The sequence below is a fragment of the Psammomys obesus genome, unplaced genomic scaffold (assembly GCF_907164565.1).
Source record: "Psammomys obesus unplaced genomic scaffold, mPsaObe1.curated_primary_1811, whole genome shotgun sequence".
Taxonomy (NCBI): domain Eukaryota; kingdom Metazoa; phylum Chordata; class Mammalia; order Rodentia; family Muridae; genus Psammomys; species Psammomys obesus.
This window is the reverse complement of record NW_026591598.1, coordinates 732,247-754,005: the sequence shown is the minus strand read 5'-3', so window position 1 is coordinate 754,005 and position 21,759 is coordinate 732,247. Positions and strand designations below refer to the sequence as shown.

At 44.8% G+C, this 21,759-nt stretch overlaps 1 protein-coding gene across 2 annotated transcripts in view; it reads right to left on the bottom strand.

Annotated features, from left to right (window-relative positions):
• Hivep3 (HIVEP zinc finger 3) overlaps positions 1-21,759 on the bottom strand; it is a 400,497-nt gene that overhangs the window by 295,534 nt on the left and 83,204 nt on the right. For both annotated transcript variants that reach the window (XM_055610789.1, XM_055610790.1), the window contains exon 2: positions 15,410-15,526. The gene's annotated coding sequence lies outside the window, so the exon portion shown is untranslated. The remainder of the gene's footprint in view (positions 1-15,409; positions 15,527-21,759) is intronic.

Sequence of the window (21,759 nt, the reverse complement as noted above, 5' to 3'; positions counted from 1 at the left end):
ATAGCAGAAAGGAGGCAAATGTCTGGGTAGCTCCAGACTAGCCAGCGTCCCCCAAGGAACACCCAGAAAAGTGAACAAGAGCTAAAGTAGAGAAAGTGCATGGGCCTAAAATGAGGGACAACAAAAGTAGGAAGGACCCAACTCCTAAGGCCAAGTGCCAATCGGGTTGGGTTTTTTAAGACCTATATGGTCTTGTTATATAGTTTCTCATTTAATCCTTGGTCCATCTTAGAAGTGGGGAGCCCAAGGTTCAGGGAGGTTAGGCAGCTTCCTCACTGGTTAACGCTGGTGCCCTAGTCCACACTGTTTTGTTTTCAGTCCTCAGCCATGTCTGGGTAGCACACAGGGTGACCAGACAATGAAAGGACTGTTCTCTATAAGGCTGTACAGGAGCCTGGGAAACATGGAGTCAGCTAACTCAGGTCCCTGGGCAAAGTTTCTTAAATACTTGCAGTCTGTCAGTGCCCACTCAGGTTTCCATCCTAGGCCTCAGCTCAGAGTTGTTTGCTAATGCTGAGAAAGGGAGAGTCTAAATGATTAGCCTGCCTGGGAGGCCTTACCACACAGGACTCTGAGAGGAGAAGGCCAGCTGATGTGGCGGGTTGACACACCCAGGTTTTTTTCCAGAGGCCCCAGAACTCCAGAGGCTCCCACCTTTCCCACACAGAAGCACTTCTTAGGAAGTCTGTCCTGCTCTCATCATCCCCTGGCCCTTATCTAGCAAACTTGACTGCTGTCTGATTCATGTCCCCAAACTCTCCACCCTTCCTCTTCAACTCCATACTCAGAACATTTCACTTCCAGCAAGGAACACAGTGGGAACATGGGAAATAGCAGCAAGCTGGCCTCAGGCTGAAAGCCCCAGTCAGACTGCCCAACACCAGATCTTAGTTTCAGCATCTGTGTGGGGAGAATGTAAAATTTTAATTAAATCTTGTCAATACACAAAACCATTTCCATTTATATGTACTTTAGAATGGCCATGGTGTGGAACAGGAAGAATGAGAGCATATGTTACCTTGCCAAGAGCCAAGCTATAGCAGTCAAGTCTCCCTGAGGCCACACAGCCAGGAACTTCCACTAGCTACAATCAGTGTGTCCCCAACACAGTGCCTAGCAAGCACTCAGTAAACATCAGTTGACCAAATGGGGTTTTAGCTAGGAAGTAAATTTTTGCTCATAGCATTCTGTAGAGGTTGATGGTCCTCAGCTCTCCCTCTGTCCCAAAAGACACTGGGCTGCTCACTGTCCACTGGCTGAATGGCAGGAAGTTACATTCCATAGAAAGCAGAGGTTAATTGCTTCAGTTGATGAGCTACCTCTCTTGCATCATGTACCCAGAAGTCACATATCCTGCCCTGATTTCACTGCTCATGAAAAGATACAAATTTCAGTATATAATAGAAAGCATCAAACCCACAAACCCACTGAGGGATGTGTCTGTGAGAGATTCTAAAAGAAATACCTGGTCCAATCAGCACTAGAGAGCTGGCTGATTCCTAAGGACTTATCAAGGGAACAATGGGAGAGCAGATACATCTTAGGTGAATAGAAATGGACTATGTTAGAAAAATAAGGGAAACCCAAGACCCACATCAGAACTAAGTATTTTGAGTGTGAATACTGACATAATGTTTGATTCACAGAAAGCAGGATTTGAAGTGAAACTCAGTCTTGAAAAAAAAAAAAAAAGTGCACACTGTGGATACTATACGTGGCCCTAGCCTGAACTTTTCCAAGAATCTAGTCACAGACACCAAACAGCTGGCCAATAAATTCCTTACAGACAGGATTGATCCAGAACCAGCAAGTTCTGCCCACATCCCATACATGCCTTGATATACTGAACCACGGTGCATGTTGACGCTCCGAGGCTGGAAGAAGAGCAGAGGGAGGATAGGAGGGGGGGGAAGGAGACCTGGGTGTGTGCAAATGTGAAGAAGCAAAGAGGAAGGCATCCTCAAGGCACTGTTAAATGTCCCTGTCAGCTGTCCTTGGTCATTGACCCCTCTACTCTGGGGTCCTTCTGTTTAAATCTGGTTAAGCCAATCAGTTGTGCTCACATGGGAAAGCTGTCCACTGTGTACAGAGTCCCAAACTAACTGTGCCTCCCTGATGTGCCTTAGGCTCTGGTGAACACATACATGATAATTCACCCAGATTTTGTCCCAGCCAAGAGGAAGAGGAGAAAAGAACTCAAAAACTCAGCAGATATGCTGTGCCCTAAGCTCATCTATAAGGGCAAAGGTGATGGCTAAGAACTAGACTTATTGGAGTTTTGGGTTTTGCTTTAATTTAGATTTTTTTAAAATTTTTTAAGAATTTCATATATGGTGAGTACTGTGTGAACATTCACCCTTCTCTCTTTCCATATAACTTCTCCTTTGTCCTCCCCACTCCCTCTCAAATGTATGATCTCTTTTTTAACTACTGTTGTAGGTATTTGTATGTGTTTATAAAAATACAACTTGCTGATTCCATTTGGTGTTGCTCATACGTCTACATGTTTAGGGCTGACCACTTGGGATTGGGTCACTAATCGGGGCCTTGTCCCTGGGGAAGACTGATTCTCCCCATCTCAGCAGCCATTAGTTGCCTGTAGCTCGCAATCTAGGGGTAGGGCCTTGTGAGATTTCCATGTGGCATGTCAACTGGTGGTGTCATTGTGCAGGCTTGTTTAGGCCAAATCTTTCAGATTTTTTTGGGGTACAGCTTTCCTGTCATATATAGTAGACACTGTCTCATAGCAGATATTCTGATCCTCTGGCTTTTAAACCCAGAAAGAGAAATTGCTGACAAATCCTCAGCAGCATTGATTCTCCTACACAGTGGTACTCAACAGGAGCAACAACCCTACCCTAGAGACATCTGGCAATATGTGGAAACATCTGTGGTTGTCACTCCTGGACATGGGCATCCAGTAATTGCAAGCCAGTCATGCTGCTCTATGTTCTGCAATGCATAGGACAAGAGTCCATTTGAAGGAGCTGCCTGCCTCTACACACCACTGGTACCAAGTTTGGGGAAGCTGGCTACAGAGACACAGAAACCGAGGCACAGAGGGTAGAAACTAGGACCCCACAGAGCAGCACAGACTAATGGCTCACACTCTCATGACACCTTGCTTCTAAGGCTGCTTGTTGGATGCCACACCTCAGGGTACACGGTTTTCCATTTTGTCCCCTCGAATGAAGGTGTTCAGCAGGTGTCAGCACCTCCTGAGCAGGCCTATGTAATTCCATGTCATTTGCATTATCCCTGAACACTGAGACCAAGAGCCACACCCCATGCTTTTCCTGCTTCATTTTCACCTCCCACAGGTGGACAATCATTCAGCTACTTCCTGTACCACTTGCAGCAACCCCCAAATGCGGATTTAGATCCTCAACGTGGGCTCTGGTTAGGCTGGCATCCAAACATCCAAACACCATGTTTACAAACACGGTAGCCCAAGGCCAGTGACCACGGCTGGGGTTACGGAGGCCTGGAATTGTCCTGGGCTGTAAAGCAACACTAAAGGCTCCCCTACTTCCCCACAGCTTGGCTTTCGAAGGTCCCAAGAATGTCTACTTGGAAATAAATCATGAAGTGCTGTCTGTCTGTAACAGATAGCCTGGCCTTGCCAAAATCTGAAAAAATGCACCGTCAGAGGTCCCTTGCCAGCCATTTTGCAGAACAGAGGCTAACCTTGTGAGGGCAAGCAGAGGCAAAGAGGAAAACCCACAGGTTTTCAGTAAGGTTTCAGTAAGGTTGGGTCTATGAGCACAAGCAAGGAAGTAATTAGCCAAGCAAACACTGGGGAGCTTGATTCCTTCATGAAAGGACAACCAGTCTCAATGGATTCACCCAGAAAGGCCAGCCCTGACTTGGTGCAGCTGCTGCCGCCTAAGGCAGCCCCTGGACAGTCCATATGCAAGCACCAATGCTACCAATCCCAAGTCAGCGGTAACACCACCTCCTCACCTCCAGTCCCACGATTACTCCTCCTGCTGTTCTTAGTTCCTGACATAACCTCTTCGAACTCAGCTCTACTCTTTGGCTTCTCCCAGAGAAAAGCTCCAGGTGTACAGGCTGGACCCAACTTACGGTCTTCATCTTGTCTCAGCCTTCTGAGAGCTAGGGTTACTGGCGTCTGCTACCATACCCAATAAAGGTCTTTACTGTTCTCATTAGCTTCCTTGCGGTGGTGATGCAGGGGACGGAACCCAGGACCTTACATATGCCAGGCAAACACTCTATCACTGAGCTACTGCACAACCCAAAGCTTACACTCTCAGAGGCTTTATTCAGCAGAAAAACATGGAGAGGCCATTAGCCTCTTTGTGTTCCTTTGGTCTCTGTCCTTTTCAGCCCCCAGGAGCCAGTTTGCTAATTCTGAAGAGATGGTTCAGCAGTTAAGATCACGTGCTGCTCTTGCAGAGGACTTGGGTTTGGTTCCCGTTACCCACATGGTGGCTCACAACTGTCTGTAGCTCCAGTTCCAGGGGATCCAACACCTCTTCTAGCCTCCATGGGCTACAGGAACCCCTGTGATGCACAGATACATGTACAGGCAAAGCATTTATACACACAGGGAGAAAAACTTAAAGAAGCTAATTCTAGGAAGGAGGAAAAAGAGGGAGGTGATGTAATTATATTTTAATTTTTTAATAAAAAAAACAGAGATGTTCAGAGGGTAAAAACAATTTTTTTTGCAAAAGTCTGACAAATTGGACTCAATGCCCAGAACCCATGGTGGAAGGAGAGAGCCAAACTTCAAATGTTGTCCTCTGCACTTGCTTCTAAACTGTGTCTTCTAAACGGGACAGGAAGCTGTGCTCATGAAATGCCAACAGTATGAGAACAGAAAGACAACACCAGCTGACATCCCAATATGGAAGGCATGTCTTGTGCAGAGCTGAAAGACAGGTATTCCTGGGCCCACGGTGCCTTTGCTAAGCACAGGGCTTCAAGCCCCATGGAGGCTAAAGAGAAGCAGGTAGTGAGCTCAGAGTGCAGTGGGACACTTTCCAAGCCTTGCTATTCGGCTGTTGTATCTGAGACACGGAACTGGACCACACTGAGAGGTGGAAGCTCCTATAATCCCTAGGAGGCTGGAGCAGGAGGATCACATGTGCTTAACAGAAACAAAACTTCAGCTTAATCAGCAAAAGCAGCGGCCAGTCTCCAGGCTGGAAGAAAAGTGGTGACAGGGGAAAGTACTGTTTACTCAGCACAGAAGCTGCCCAGTGCGAGGGCAAGTGCCAGGATGCCAGGAAGGAGAGAGGCTGACAGTCCCATTATGGAGCAGCTAAGAAATTCAGCATGTGCATTCCAGACCCCATTACTCCTTGTCAGGTCCTTCAATAGCACAGGATTCAGAACAGGCCAAGTATATCTCTCTATTTCTATCTATCCATCTCTCTGATTTTGCCATCTCACAGGGAGGTTTTCACATTCGGCAGATAAAGAAACTGAGGCACAAAGAAATCAAGTAACTTGTGCAAGGTCACTTGGTATATGACAAAGTCAGGGTGGAAGTCAGGCTCCAGTGCTTGTGTTCTTCCTTTTCATTTCCTATTGAGGGTGTCAAACAGGTCAGGGGACAATTAGAGTAAGTGACTCCAGCTCCTAGAACTAGAGTAGGTGGCAGTGTCCCGCATCCGTCACTGTCTGGAATAGTTAATATTAATTGTCAAGAAGATCTAGGATCACCTGGGAGACAAATCTCTGGGCATGTCTGAGGGAGCTTCTAGATTAGGTTAATTGACATAGGAAAACTCGCTCTGTGACAGCACCCATCCATATACAGGGGTCCCGGCTGTGGGCGGCACCATTCCTTGGGCAGGGGTCCCAGAATTAATTAAAAGGGAAAAGTGAGCTGCATACCATCACCCATCACTTTCTGCTTCCTGACTTTTGAGTATCATTTGACCAATTACCTCGCACTTCTACCTCCATGCCTTCCCCACGACAGGCTGTACCCTAAAAATGTAAGCCAAAGTAAACCCATCTTTCCTTAAGTCACATTTGCCAAGGTATTTTGTCACAACAACAACAACAAAAATAAGCAATGATCTGATGTTCCCTCATAGAAGGACAACAGAACTCAGTGACCGGCAAATTGGTATAGAGACAGAAAATCGGCGCTCCAGCGTAGACCTGATCAGGTACTTGCCCCCCCCCCCAAAAAAAAGAAACCTTTCAGGCACACAGGGATCTGTAAATGTTCACAGCAGTTTTGTTCACGATAGTTCAAATGTAGTAACAACCCAGACTTCCATCAACGGGTAGGCTGTAGGCGTGGGGATGTGGGGGTGTTGGTAGAGCGCTTGCCTAGCCTGCACAAAGTCCTGGGTCTGATCCCCGCCACCACAAAAAAAACTGAGCAGGGACGCACACACCTGTAACCCCAGAAAGAAAGATCAGATGCTCAAAGACATTCGTGGTCAGAGGCCAGCCAGCTGACACATGCTAGAACGAGAGGTGTACGTATGCTCTACTCTTTGGCTCCTCCCCGTCTCTCCCTCTATCCCCTTCTCCCTCCTTTTTTTCCTTCCCCTCTTTCTTTCATTCCTCAACATCCTTCCCTTCTTTCTTTCTCTTTCCTTTGCTCAGCCCCCTCTTTTCTTTTTCTCCCATCTCCTCTTCCACTCTCCCTTCTCACCTTGTTCTCTCTTTCCTTCTGAGGCTTAGCACCTTCCTTCCCAAGACCCAGGATCATAGGCACTTCCAGGACAAATTACAAATTTATGAGATGTTCAGAAACCTTGGCTTCCTGCTTCTCAGCCTATTTCAAAGGGCAGATGCTCTACAGAGCAAGCCAGTGACCTACAGAGAGCACTGGCAAGCCCACAAGGTTTGCCTTGGCCCCTATGTAGCTTCTTCTGCCTCCAAGGCACAGACTGCATGGGTTTAAAATAGAAGAGTGTCTTTCTAAGGATTGCTGGGCATTGGGAGGGAGGAAGATAAGAAAACAAACGGTTCTCCCTTCCTTGAACTCTTGAAGTATCATCTCTTTTGTTTAGGAATGGGAGAGGAGTTTAGGGTTGCAGCCCCAGACTCAGCAAGGTGAGTTCTTCCATCTTAAGCCCGAGGAAGCACAGGAAAGAGGGGGCTCATCCACCCAGTGCCTATATGACTGTCTAAGACAGTCTCCTCTGGGCACATCTCCACTTTGCTTGGTGAAAATGGATAAAGATGTTCAAGGACCCAGGGATGGGAACAGAAGTGAGACTGGCATTGTTAGCTCCCCTGGGCTGCAGGAGGTCCCTGGCAACCAGGAAGCCCATCTGCTGTACATTCCCTCCCCCACAGCAGGCTCAGAGGAAGAGAAGGGGACAATAAGGAACCAAATGCCCTTGCTCCAAAGCGTTTCAGGAAGTGAGCAGCATGGCCCATCTGCCTGAGAGCAGACCATAGCAGAGTCACTCATCAGTTAGGGCCTCTCGGAAAGCGTGTTATAAGGTCCTTCAGCCAAGACCTCTGGGAGTTGAGGTCAGCCATGTGCAACCCAGACACACATCGGCGAGGGAAAGGGAGCTAAGGATGCCAAATGACCCCCTCCCTACCTTCCTGTTTGCTAGAAGGTGAGAGAGTCAGTCTTGGAGAACTACTGGGCGCTTTCAATATACCCACACACACTATCCTAACACACTGAACCTGAATAGATGAGGGAAGTGTGGAGGCAGATATCTTGTTTGGGGCGGGGGTGGGGGGGTGGGGGGTGGAGGCGAGTGGAAGAGGCATCTATACCAGAAAAGCTAAATTGTCGTGGGTCATGAATAAGCAGAAAGGACAGTCTACCTCTAAGCCTGGCTTACTCCACTCCAGGTCTGGAACAGGAAAGGGAGGGGGGAGCTGAATTCAAGAAAAGTATCATACTGAGGCAGAACACTCAACGCAATGTTCTGAAAAATCAGCCCAAGTCTACCAGCATTTCCAGTTTACCATGGAGAAAGGATTGCATCCCTTACGACTGTTACTACTGTCAGTTACTGCTCAGAATCACTGTCCTCATGAGACTCTTACTGCTGGGTTAGAACACACTAGTAACTGACCAGTCTCCAAATGATCAGGCCCGGAAGGAGCCTGCAGAACTGCTTTAGGGAGACCATTCTACCTGCCAACTAGAACCTAGGACAGACTGACCACTGCAAAACCCTGAGAGCATGTATACCTCCCTCAACAGGCTCAGCAGACTCTTCCACGGTTGGTAAGTATTAAGACCTGTTGTGGTATTAAAGACAACCCAAGGGGCTAGAATTTCTAGCACCACGGTAGACTGGAAACAGCACCAACTTACTTACCGGGAACAATTAATACAAAAGGGCATAGTAGGGAGAAATTATTTTTAAATGACTAAGGAGCTGGAATTTTTTGTGAGAAATGTAAGCAAGCAAAACAAAGTAAAGACTGCAGGCTAGAAAGGCAGCCAATCCCTGCGGTCAGGATGAGGGCATTTGCAGATTACAGTGACCTTCGGCTTCATTTTTGTGGCCTCCTAGGAAGAGGGGACATGAGGAGAATTTCCCCTAACTGTGAAGACTAAGTATGAGATAGAAACATACATTCGGTACACTTTGTGAAACCATGAATCCTGAAGACAAGCACCAAACATTTAAATGTAATTAAAAAGAGAAAATAATAATAATAATTGTTCCAAAAGGAAAGCCAAGACTGACACTAGACATGAATAGTGACAATGAGACAAAGGTGACAAGGAGAAAAAGCCAACTTACACCTTTATCCAACAACAACAATAAAAATATTTCTCATGAACAAGGGGGTTGTTTTTAACCTCTCATTAAAGAAAATCATAATAAGGATGTTCCAAGCTCTAACAGAAAATATTAAACAAAACAGAAAATGTTCTATTTTGCTTTACAAAATTCAATTAACATGAAACACAAAATTATTCTAAACTCATAAAGACCTCTAATAGGAAGGGCACAAGATATATAAAAATAAAAATGGAAAGACTATAAAAGGAAAAGAAATCCATAATCATTCAGGGGACTTTAACACGCCTCTCTCAGTAACTGATCAAACAGAGCAAAATCAATGAAGATAGAAAGGCTATAAACAACATAATCAAGAAGCTTGATCTAATGTCGTTACCTAGAACTTGCATATAACAATGATAGATTCAAATAACATGATGAAAATTGACCACACGCCTAACTTTATCATTAGCTCTAATGTGTTTTAAAGCTGGGCTTTAGCCCAAGCATAGTAGTGCACACCTTTAACACCAGCACTCAGATCTCATTGAGACTACACTGTTATACATAGGGAGTTCTAAGCCAAACAGGGCTATAGAGTGAAACCTTATCTCAAAAAAAAAAAAAATTAATTAAAATTAAAAGTCAGATTTCAAGCATACATTTGTGGATTAAGAGAAAATTAACTTAGAAGTCAATAGCAGGAAGGTAACAAGCAAAACAAGTACCCAGATTTTGAAAATGAAAATCTATAGATATAAATAACTATATGTTAAAGAATAATCATAGTGGAAATTATAATTAAAACTACATAATATAAAACTAGTAACTAATACATGTCAGAAATGTGTGACAAATTAAAGCAGAAATGTAAAGCTGCATATAGATATGACTTATAATGAAAAAGCCTTGAAAATTAAAAAAAATCATTTAAAAGAAGAGATAATAATATTTCAAAGCTAACAGGAGAAACTAAAAAATAATGTAAAATGCATATGGTGGAAAGTAAATGATAAGATCATGAACAACTGGTTCTTTAAAAGCTGTGATGAAATTCTGAGAAGACTGCAGAACTAGAAGGTGCATTGGTAGTACAAATGAAAAGGGGTTACAACTACAGACACAACAGAACTATCAAAAACAAGTTGGTGGCAAATTTTTTTAAAGTCAAATAAAATAGAAGACTCCTAGAAAAGGACGGTTTACAAAAATTGAGTCAAATCATTAAAACCTGAATATCCACTAACTACTGAAGAAACTGAATCAGAAATTTCAGTTTTTCAGGGAAAAAATAAAATACCAGACATACAAAAATTCTTCTCAGGAATAGGAAAGAAGAGATTGTTCTAAAACCCACTGTCTAGGCCTAGCTCAAACTCAGTATAAAACCTGATGAGGAAATGATAAGAAATGGAAGCCACAGCATAGATGCAAAACTTCTAAGCAACATAAAGTGTATTCGAACATGAACCTATGATATGTCAAGGTTACTCTAGGCAAGCAAGATTAATTTAACATTAGAAAATCAGTTCACCAGACATTAACAAATCAAAGGAAGTTTAAAAATACACAAATACATAAATCTCAATAAACACAGGAAAAGCAATTTTCAAAATTCTAATAATTTTGTTTTGTTTTGTTTTAAGAGGCCAGACAAGATGGCTAAGCAAGAAAAGATACCTGCAGCCTAACCTGATAATCTAAATTCAATCCCTAGGACCCATGGTGGATAAAGATTCCTTCAAGCAGCTATCTCTTGGTATGTGCACACACACACACACACACACACACACACACACACACTATATATATGTATATATATATATATATGAAATAAAATATTTTAAAGCCTTCACAAATTACAAAAAACGAAAAATTCTTACTTTAATGACAAATTTCAAATCCACAGAGAATGTGTAGAATCTTGAACATGAAAGAAAAAGCCTAAAACTTCAGGTTGTCCTTAAAATATGAAATGTTCAATGATAAAGATGGATAAAAACATCTTTATTACATTAAGTCAAGACCTTACATTTTTTTAAGGATACTTAGAAAAGACTGAAAAGGCCATGAATTAGAAGTTGTTTGCCTACAGATGAGTAACAGCTTTGAGAATATAGAAAAGAACTTCTACATAAATAGAAAAATATAAACAACACATAGGTTAACCAAACAGGCAAAAGATGTGGAAGGCTTACACACACACACACACATATCTGAAAGGCCAGCAACTCGTACAAAGTTCTAAAACAATCAAATATACACAACCAAATAAGCTATTGTTACAGCACCATAAGACTGACAAAAATATCTGGCAATGTCCTACAAGATATAGAGCATCGGCAAGAGTAAGAAGCAACAGAGACAAGTCTACATTGCAGCAGGATGGAGAGATAGATAGATAGATAGATAGATAGATAGATAGATAGATATTGTACAATGAAAATTAATTTTTATTGAGGTAAAATTTATATAAGCTAGTGGAAATTAATTTGAAATACTGTATAGCATTGAAAACATTCATAGTCTATGACCAGTAATTCTACTACTGTGCTTATTCCCTAAGTGAGCATACATGCTCATCAGGGGGCTTGAGCAAAAATACTTACAGCTGTGCTATTTGTAACAGTAAAAAAAAAAAAAAAAAAAAGACTGGGAATCAGCTTATTCCGCAAAATGGAAACATTTTAGCTACAGTCAACAATGTGAATGAACCAAGAAGTAAAGCACCCACCCACTAGTTGGTACCCAGGGTATCACTGTTCTGCTTTGGCAGGTTCAACCTCCTTACGGAGGAGGGCAGATTCAGAGAAGTGTCAGAGGAGCACTCAGGAGTGGTCAGGTAAGAAGCAATTTACTGATGGTATGGAGATAGCCCAGCTGCTTGTCAATTAGTGTACCACACGTATTAGACACTAGAACAACAAAATATCAATCTGATATCAATCTGATTCAGTATCTTATGTGACATCACAAGCATGTATGACTAAGCAAGGTATCACTCAGGGACACAAACATAAGAGGAATAAAGAAAAAAAATGAAGACATGGAAAGATCTGAGACATAGTTACCAGATGAGACGGGATGGCATGGAGGAGCATACTTCTACTGCTTTCTACCAAATGGGCAGGGGAGTGCGCAGTGTTGACAAGACTGAGTAAGTACTATTTTTTAGATACAATTTATAAATGTCTCATTTACATACCTTGTGCTTTGTTTTCTCTATTGTTTTTTTTTTGTCATTACAATTACTTTAAAAGAAGGCTGTAAAAAAATAATAAGAGATTATCAACTCAGTTGCTGGGAAAGATGATTTCCCACATGGTAACTGGTTGATCTCTGGCCAACTATCACTATCATTCCAGAGACACTCTTGCAAGGATCCTCACTACACAGAAAGTGGAGTCTAGAGCACATTATGCTCCAGCTCCCCCATCTGGGCGAGGTCACTGGGCGAGAAGGCTGAGGTAAGTCTCTGGCCACAAGAAGATGCACAAGAGTTCCAATATCCTTTTCTCTGGAGTCTTTGTACTGACAAATATTAAAAGAAGACTCCTCCCATAATGTATGGTCCAGCCCTGTTAAATGCCAACCAAAGACAACCAAGTTCTCAGCAGGGCTTTATAGCTGTACTATGATTTGATCTGCAAGCCCCTGGCTGTCCAGAAGCTTTAGGAGGTATTGGAAGACAGGGTATCTTCTTAAATAGCTGCATTTTCTCTCTAAGCACCATGCTAAACAAACAAAACGTTGGTTTGTGCCCCATATCCATGTGCCTTCTTAACGAGGGCACAAGAACATTCATTAAACTGCTCTTGATATACACAGGTCAAAAATGCAACCAAATACGTAACATTTTATTAAACTGCCTAAATACTTTCACTAATCTTAGAAGTCTGTTTTGGTTTGGGGGGTTTTGTTTGTTTGTTTTAGTTTCTCCTGTTTCTAGCATTATTATTAGTTCTTGCTGATGTCTGATTAAAAACAACTTCCCTAACCCTTTCACAAAACTTTACTGATTTCTCCAAATTTTCTAAGTGCTTTTTAGCAAGGCTCTTAGAATTTTAAACAAATGCTGAGCCCTGAAAGAGGGTCTGAAATCCCCACCAACAATTAAGGGCGGGACGAAACTCACACCCGCAGACTTGCGACGTCTCTGTTTTACTGCTCGTGACTGCGCAGTCCAAGCTGTGAAGCACCTGCCTGCTACCCTCCAGCTGCAGCGCACATGCTACTTTTTAACTTATCTCGGTTTTCTTCTCCAGGCTGTAAGCCTTCCACCAGCTTTAGACATGAAGAGCAAAGCTGCTTGCTGAGGTGACCAGGCTTCTGCCCTGCCTAACCTGGTACAGTTACAGAGCGGTAAAATGTGCTCTGACTCTTCCTGGAGAAATAGACTGAAAACCAGCCTGTCAGGGCCTCCTTGATGGGGAGAGGAAAAAAAAAAAAAAAAAAAAAGCTGAAAGACACCAGGGAACTTGCTGGGCAGGAAGAAAGACAAGTTGAAAGCTATCTAGTTGTCACACAGCTTTCTTAACGTTATCTTCCATCAAGTCGGATCCTGGAATCTGCCAGGACTTCAGACTAAATGCATCTCCTCTTGCCCAAACCTTTCACACACTAAATGCCTCCCCAACTCACTTGGCAGGGGTCCAAGAGCAGCATACACCTTGCCACTCTGAGGGTGGCCACTGCTGTAACACAATGGGCGGAGACATCTTGACAGTAGTGCCAGTCCAGCACATCCTGATCCACAGAGCACACAGGGGTAGTTAGCCCTTAAAGAAAGCGACAATGCCCCCCACCAACTGCCGAACCAAAGTATCGAGGACCAGAAGATAAGTGTAGCCTTAGGAAGCCAGGCTTAGTCACCAGTTTAGGAAATCTGCCCATCAACCCCAGGTGGAGTGGATAAGGAACATGAGCAGCGTCTGCGTTGAGAGCTCTGGGGCTTGTGGGTACTCTACAGAGTTGTGTGGAGGGGAGGCCTAACCCTCCTGCATACAGATCGCCCCACAGGACAGCTATCCTCCTACCCTGCAAAACCCCCAACACTGAAACGCAAGGACAGAAAGGTCATCCAGCTCCACATCGAGCAGCGGGCATCAAACAGATCCACCAACATGGGTCTCTTTCCACCCCCCAGGAAAGCCCAGCCCAGCCCAGGCACATATGGTGGCTCTCTGGGACTGGCTCTTCCTCTGGAGGTACCTAAGTGGCCACCCTTGACCCAGTGTCCCTTTTATCCTTGAGTTAGGAATCTGGGGTCCCTGCAGAGGTGGGCTATCTCCTTCTCCAGGGACAGAAAGGGGTGAGATTACAACAAAAAGTTCAGACAGTATCACCTGGACAGAAACCAGTGGGAAGGTTTCAGATCAACATCAACCCAACACTGAGACCAGTTCCCTCAAGCAACAATCCTGCTCTTTGCTTGTGTTCTTGACCCTCAAGTTGTTCTAATGGTTCTTCCTGATCCCCACATGTTTCCTGTCCTCAGCACACACATAATTATGTAAAAACATCATAAACAACGGAAGCGCCCAAGCTCTTTAGTGCAGGAGAGCTGGCGCGAATATTTGGGCACGGGGTCTGATCATTAGTTGGGATTACATAACTACATAAACACGGGTTGGAGAACACTTTTGTAGAGGTTAGTTGGACAAATGCCTCGTTCTCGGCCCACTCCCACCCACTTCCACCCCCACCCCCAGCAACAGAAGGCAAGCCTGGGTTAAGAAATCCAAGCATCTCTGATATCTCCCAGGTACCTGGCAAAAAACAAGGGTTGCCAGTAATTTCAAGATGCAAAGCAAAAAAAAAAAAAAAAAGGGGGGGGGAGCACAGGAGCACTCCCCCAGGCCAGCGAGCTCTTGTGCAACCACTGTGCCCTAAGTTCAAGGGCAGGCCAAGACACAGAAATGGTTCTGACCCTGACAAGCAGTATAAACCAAACCAGGCAGCTTCAAGGAAGGCCATCCTGGTCTCCAACTTCCTCTAGGCCACCACTCCAGTTGTCCATCACCTCCCCAGGGGCCCATTCATCACTAGCAGTGTTCCCATTTTAAAATATGGTGAAATGTGGGGCACATCTAGGAAAGGGCACCTGCTTTATTAGCGACAGGGAAAGGCACCCCGCCCCCACCCCGCCTCAGTGGGAGTTTGGGTTTGGTATGGTATGCTCTGGGGAGAAGACTTTCTTCCCCCTGTGGAATCGGTTTCTCAGGGATGGCGGGACTGGGAACAGGGAGAGAAATCTCTCTCCTTGGTCCTAGCACCCAGCATCAAACCAATACCATCCTCCCAGCAAACACCTCCCAGCGGGCATCACTCTGGGGCCTGACCCTTCCTGGAGCGACAGCAGCCCGGCCCAGGAGCCAGGTCTGCGGCTCAGAGCTGCTCGGCGATCGCGGGGACGCGCAGCGCGCACAGGGTTACAACCCGGCCGCCGCTGCGAGTGATTGACGCGCGGGGGGGTCACTTGAGGTTCGCGCTCCCCCAGCCAGCCCACCGCGCGCACACCGCGGCCACCCTGCCAGCCCCGCCACCGCTGCCCGCCCGACACCTGGCGTGAGAAAGGCAGCGACAAAATGGAATCGCTGCGAGGTGGCACTTCCCGGTGGCGGCCGCTGGAGAAAACACAATCAGGGAAAAAATAAAATAAAGCGCAAGGAATCCATCCGCGGAATAAAAACCCAAGAGTCCCCTACCTTCGGCCTTGGGGTGGCAAGCTGGTACTGTGTGTTCTCTGACTCACGGATCCAGCACCCTTCTTCATCAATTATTCCGGTCAGTCGGGATATTGTGCATTTTTGTTTCATAAACACCTGTTTCGAGTAAGGGGTAAAGACCTTATTGAAGGAATTGGCCTTAAAAAAAAATAGCCTGTGAATATGTCTGTCCGTCCAGGCTCGTGTTTGTATACACACATAGGCACACAGAGTACTCGTGTACACTGGAGCACCAAACTAGGCAGGGGGATAATGGGAGAGTCGGCTGGTGGTGAGCATGCTCGCCGGGAGCAGATCCACCCTCTGCCAGTCCTCTGAATAAATATAAATCACCATCAGGAACCCAAACAGAAGCATCCCTCTTGAATTCCTGCTGGAGACACGGAATAAAGTCAGCCTGCAGACACAGAATCTAATCAGCAGCTGCTTTCTGAATCCAGAGCCAACCCATGCCCAGCTTGTCTTTCCACTAGGAGTCCAGACCTTTTTTTTTTTTCTTTTTTTTTTTTAAGGGGTTTTAACCTTTTAAAGATACAGTACACCAATTATCACTCCAATAGTATGGATGGGAATACTGGAAGAAGCCAGTGCCTGGCCTATAGCTACACAGAGCAAAATAGCAGGTAGCGATAATGTTCATTGACTTTCCTTTCCTATATCTACACATGTGGATAATACATTACATGGTGGGGAAAACATATGCAAATACAGGATATAAGACTAAACACACATTTATTGCATGATGGGCTTCCCGATCAATGATGAACAGCACTGCATATGAACACTTCTAAACATTTGTGTTCGATAGGTCAGAGCCTCAGCAGACTTCTCAGAGCAGGGGTCACTCCTCTGGGGTCCTTTATTGCTGCTGAACGGCCAGAAGCCTGTCAAGTGGCTGTAGGCAGTGAGGCCTCTGCTACCCCCAGAGCTTACCCAGAGGGCGTGTCCTACAGTCCCAGGTCAAAGGATGGTTCTGGCACTAGTTCTGACCCACCTTGAGATTCAGGCCCAGATACTGTTCTAGCGACTTAGATCAGAAATCCAAACCACCACCTGGCCTTCAGTGTTTGACCATTTGGATTTGGCTCTTCTTCAAATTTGTGTTGGCAAGGTTTCATTGCTGGTCTGTTTTTAACTTTGGGGGGGGGGGGGTTTGGAACAAAGTTGAAGGTGAAGGTCAAGCCACACGATAGAAAGATTAAACCACCCCCAGCCCAAAACACCCATGCCAGCTACTTCAGCCACTCAGGTGGCATCGATTCTAGTTTTGTTTTCATTTTTTAAAGAGACGCCACTAAGAAAAACAAAAGGTAACTTTACTCCTGTTTGAAGGAAAGACAACTGTCTTCCACCTGAGAGCAGCAGGGCTTCCTCCCAGAACTGCTACTCTTCCCCTCAGCAGGTCCCCTCCAACACTGTGTTCCTAGGGTCACCCCAGGACAGGTCTCCCCAAATCCCATTCCCTCCCCTAGTCCTGCCAGGCCAACTCATGCCTGCCTCTCTCTTACCTGGCTCTGCTGCCTCACCCTCCCAGCCAAAACCACCCCCCACCCCTCTCCTCCCAGGACTCTTTACAGAAAATTATATTTCATGTGTCATCGCCCTACCTAGCCAAGTCTGTCACCGATTGGTTGGGCACTGGCAGCCAGAGATGTCACCAGCCACATAGCAAGTAGCTGGCCCTCCCTCTGCCACCACAGACCTGAGCCTAGGAGGAGGCTCGGTGACAAGGCACAGACCTACCACAGGGAGCCTGTCACTCTTCTCACAGCCTCTCCTCTACCCAGCCCTGGGGGAGGGGACCTCAAGGAGGAAGGGGGAGTGTCTGCCACTGTGGTGCTGGAGGAGGAGGAGACACATGTTGTAAAGAAATGAAAGATGACTCTGTCCCTGCTGAAAGATCTGGAGAAGTGTTCCTGACAAAAGCATTCTTTCTTCACGTTAAAAATCAGGAAGGTTTGAGAAAAAAAATTTTTTTTCTGCTGCTCATCTCCCTCTAACAGCACAGCACTAAGAAAGAATCATGATACGGTCAAGCTGTCAGGAATCCAGAAGATTTGGGGACCCTCCCTCTCTCTCTTTTAAGGGCACAGCTCTCAACTGCCCCCCACCCCTTGAAGAAAGTGGGCATATTAACTTGGCCTTAATGCACTCTAAAGCCCAGAACATTTTAAGGTTCAACCATCAACTTTTTAAGACTCAACATCTTTGTAGTGACCTGAGGTGCCTGGTCTCCAGCAGATGAAATGCAGCTCAGCACTTCAGTCACACTTCATTCTGTTCTCTGACAATGCTAAGCCCCTTTTCTATAGCTTTTTGTGTGGAAGTTGTTTCTCAAACTTTGGTTGTATTTAGCCTCGAAGAAGTGCCCTTGCAGACAGCCAGAGACTAGGTCATGTGGTCCAGTCACGCACAGGGCAGAAGCTCCAGACCCCGCTTCTAATTCCACACCATTGGTCTGGTGAATGATAAAGGTGACTCCTACATGTTCTCCTGTTCATCCTTCCCTCAAAGAGATAATTATGTGACCAAAATGTCACATAAGGAACCTGGGAACCAAAGGATCATGCCATCAAGATGTAGGTGTTATAAAGAGAAAAAGATCCAGAGTCATGAGGAAAAGGGCGGGAAGGTTGATGAGGATGCTACACAGACCTTGAAAAAGTCATTGCATAGGTACCCAGGAAAGGGTCCTAGAAAGCTCAGGCTCAGAAGATGGAGACTGAAGAAGAAATATGGGTGTGAAGAGACGCAGAGGCAAATACAGGTCGTGGGGAACAAGGCCAGTTTACTAAAGACAGAATGTCTGGATACAGCTTTTTCACAGCTATTTTGGAAAGTGGGAAGTTTGTTCCTAATATAGGAAGGAACTAGAGGTGAGGAGAAGAAGGGCAGCAGCTTCCTTCGGGGCCATTAAAAACAGTCCACATACGCACATGAACAGAGGTACACACACAAACACAAAGGAAAAGAGACTTAGAGAATAGAGCAGTGCAGAAAGGTTGGGAGTATCCAGCAGGAGTTCTGAAGGAACAGGCAGCACCGAGGAGCAGAAGCAGAAACACAGAAGCAAAGAGCCATTCCCTTAAGCCGAGGAGTGGGAGGCAGGTCACCAGATGTGCTGGCAGCAGGGTCACTGAGCAAGCGTACACATTCATAGACGCAGAACCCCAAGGACGAAGAGACACAACCACAAGCGTGCTCGTAGGGCAGGAGAGGCTGACTGCTTAAAAGGAAATAAAATCAGAATGACTCCATATCCTCCTTTTAAAATGGGGCTCAGAGACACACCTGCACAGTGCTTATAGGAACCTCCAAGGGAATATACAGAATCCTCATTAGCTATCAGATTAGCATTTCCCTCTTAAGTGATGACAAAGTAGAGACAGGACTTCACTGGCATGCCCTTTATTAAGAAAAGTTTCTGGAGATAACTTGAGGATCTCTGCTAAGCAAAGGGGAAAATAGGCCAGGAAAATGAACTCACACAAGGAGAGGGTGTTATGTAAGAAAATGTGATGCAGAATGAAGCCAGGTAAAGTATGAGGCTGAGTACAGAACTGATAGCATGGTTATAAAATTTAATTATTAAACATTTTGAAAAATGAGAGTCAAATGGTTTAAATATGCAGTATTTCTCTTAATCTGCAGTACCACCTGCTACTGATTTCATTTGCCTGTAAAAGAACAGAGACAGACAGACAGACAGAGAGACACAGACACAGACACAGAGACAAAAACAAAGACAGATACAAACAGAAAGACCGTCAGACAGAGACAGACAGAAAGACAGTTTCCAATTCACATAGTTTTGATAGACTATTTGGTTATAGGTTTTTCTGTTTTCTTATTGGTTATTATTAATAATCTCTTACAGTGTATATTTTACCTTCCTATCTACCATCTATTTGTTTTTAAAATACAGATGTCCAGATTTAAATTTATATATTGATAAAATTGAGAAATGCTCAGTGGAGATGCATAAGCAGAATCACAGTAAAAATGATGATAACTAAAAGGGCCATTTTGTTAGGTAGACAATTCCAGAATGACTCTTCTTCCAAATATCATGGTAAAGTGACAATAAGGCCTGGGGATTTTGGGTGTTGTTGATAAATGGATGTTTGTTTAGAGATAGTATCTTGCTATGTAGCTCAGGCTAGCCTTGAACTGAAGTTCCTCCCTCCTTGGCATCCTAAGTGCTGGGATTACCTCGTGCATACGTGCACCCAAAAGAGCTGAAATACCCAATGAGAAAGAAAACAGTGGAAGGACCATCAGCCAGAAAAACAGAGAGGGAACAAAAAGAGGCCTGTTTGCCAGTTAGAAATACATAACACTTGAGTGTTACAGTAACCAAACGAGCCTCAGGAAGGGCAGAACCTGCAAAGCAGGACGGTGGAATTGAGTGTAGCCGAGAAACAACTTGACTACAGTTTGCCATGTGAAGGTGAGAACTGAAGGCTGAATTCTAACTCAGTGGAACAAAGAAATCATTATCCAGCAGCATAATAGTATTTGACTATGGCTAGTTGAAAATAATTACTTCTTTTAACCCATTCCTTATTTAAAAATCTGTTTTCAAAAAAAAAAAAGAGTCCCAAAGAATAGATAGATATTATAGTTTATCATTAAGTCATTCAATGTCATAGTTATTTTTTAATAGTGTAAAGAAAAAAAAAAACGAAGTCATCCAGCCTATGCAAAGATACCACAGGGTCAGGATAAATAACGCCCCTCCCACACAGATATGTGCTACCTAATGCCTGAAAAATAAGCATTACCTTACATGCAAATGATGGGACTAAATTAGTGATCTAGAGATGGTGAGGTTATTCTAAACAAACTTGGAGGGCTCTGCATGAAATCACAAGGATCTTTTGTAAGAGACAGGAAGAGGGCAGAAGAGTCATCATGTGATTATAGAGGTCAAGATCAGAGAGATGCAGCCAGCAGCCAGGACAAGTCTGAAGCCATCAGAAGCAGGAAGAAGCAAGGAATAAAAATTTCCCTGGAGCCTCTGAAGGGAGTGTGGCCTTGTCCCTGTCAACACCTTGATTACCACCCAGTGAAACACACTGAAGATTTCAGACCTCCAAACTATGAGCACATGAATGTCATTCGATGCCAACACAGGAAACTAAGAAAACTGCCACAGTGAGAAATGCAGGGATTCCCAGGGATTCCAGGAAGTGTTCCCACTAGCAGCAAAGCTTAGTGTGTGCCTAGTCATTTAATGAGTACACAAGGGGGCAGTAGGGAGGAGCTGTTGCTAAGGCTACTGTGACCTGGGCTCAGGCCCTCTCATCTGTCAGCTAGAGCTAGAAATGTGCCCTCCAGACTCAAGCTCTGAACACTCACCCCCAGTTTGTGGTGCTACTGAGGAAAAGGGGTGGTGCTGGTGAGCCTTAGGCCCTAAAGTTTAGGGGGTGAGGCCTACCTGGCTGAAGCAGGTCACTTGAGAAAGGACTATGAAGGCCTGGTCCCTTGTTCTGGCCACTCTGCTTCCTTGTCTGCCATGATGGGAGGGGTCCTAGCCACACACCCCTACTGCCATGAATTCCACCATGCATTCTCTGCTGTGATAGGCTACACACACACACACACACACACACACACACACACACACACACCCCAAACCACGAGAAAAAAAAATCTTTTATCTATTAATTAAGTTGTTTCTGTCAGGAATTTTGCCCACAAAAATAAACATAAAACTAACTAATATGAGACATAATGGTATACCTATTTACTGGGGCTGTGGAAGGAAAGATAAGGCCAGCTACATAACTTGCCTGATCATAGGGTTCACAGGTATAAGCAACAAACAGAAAGCCCTTGCATATACAGCGCTGTGGTCTGCCTTCTAGCACTTTCTACTACCAATTCTCCTCCTTCTCTTTTGATCTGAACCAAATGAGAGTCACTCCTAATCGCCAAAATATCCTTCAGCTACTTGCAAATGTTGAGTGAGTCCTCAGGAATCTGAGCTGGGTCAGGATAAAAGGCCTCTGGTGGTTGCTCTGGGAGTCATCTATAATTCTCCCTCCACTCATCAGCTCCCAGCTGTTATGTGAATATGTTTTTGTTTTAATCCCAGGTGTGGGATATGGGACTGCTTCCAATTGGCCATAGCTGCTATGATTTCTCCTGTGTTCTAGAAGGGGTGTGGCTTTGCCAGCTGGAGATAACTTACCTTTGGAATTCTGGGGGCTCTGGAGAGGGTATGAATGCCAGAGCCCAGAGAAGGACAGGGACTTCCAAAGAGGTGGCCGCTGCTCTCCCTGTTACCGTGGTTTGTTGTGGTTTGACACAGTGGATATCCTGAC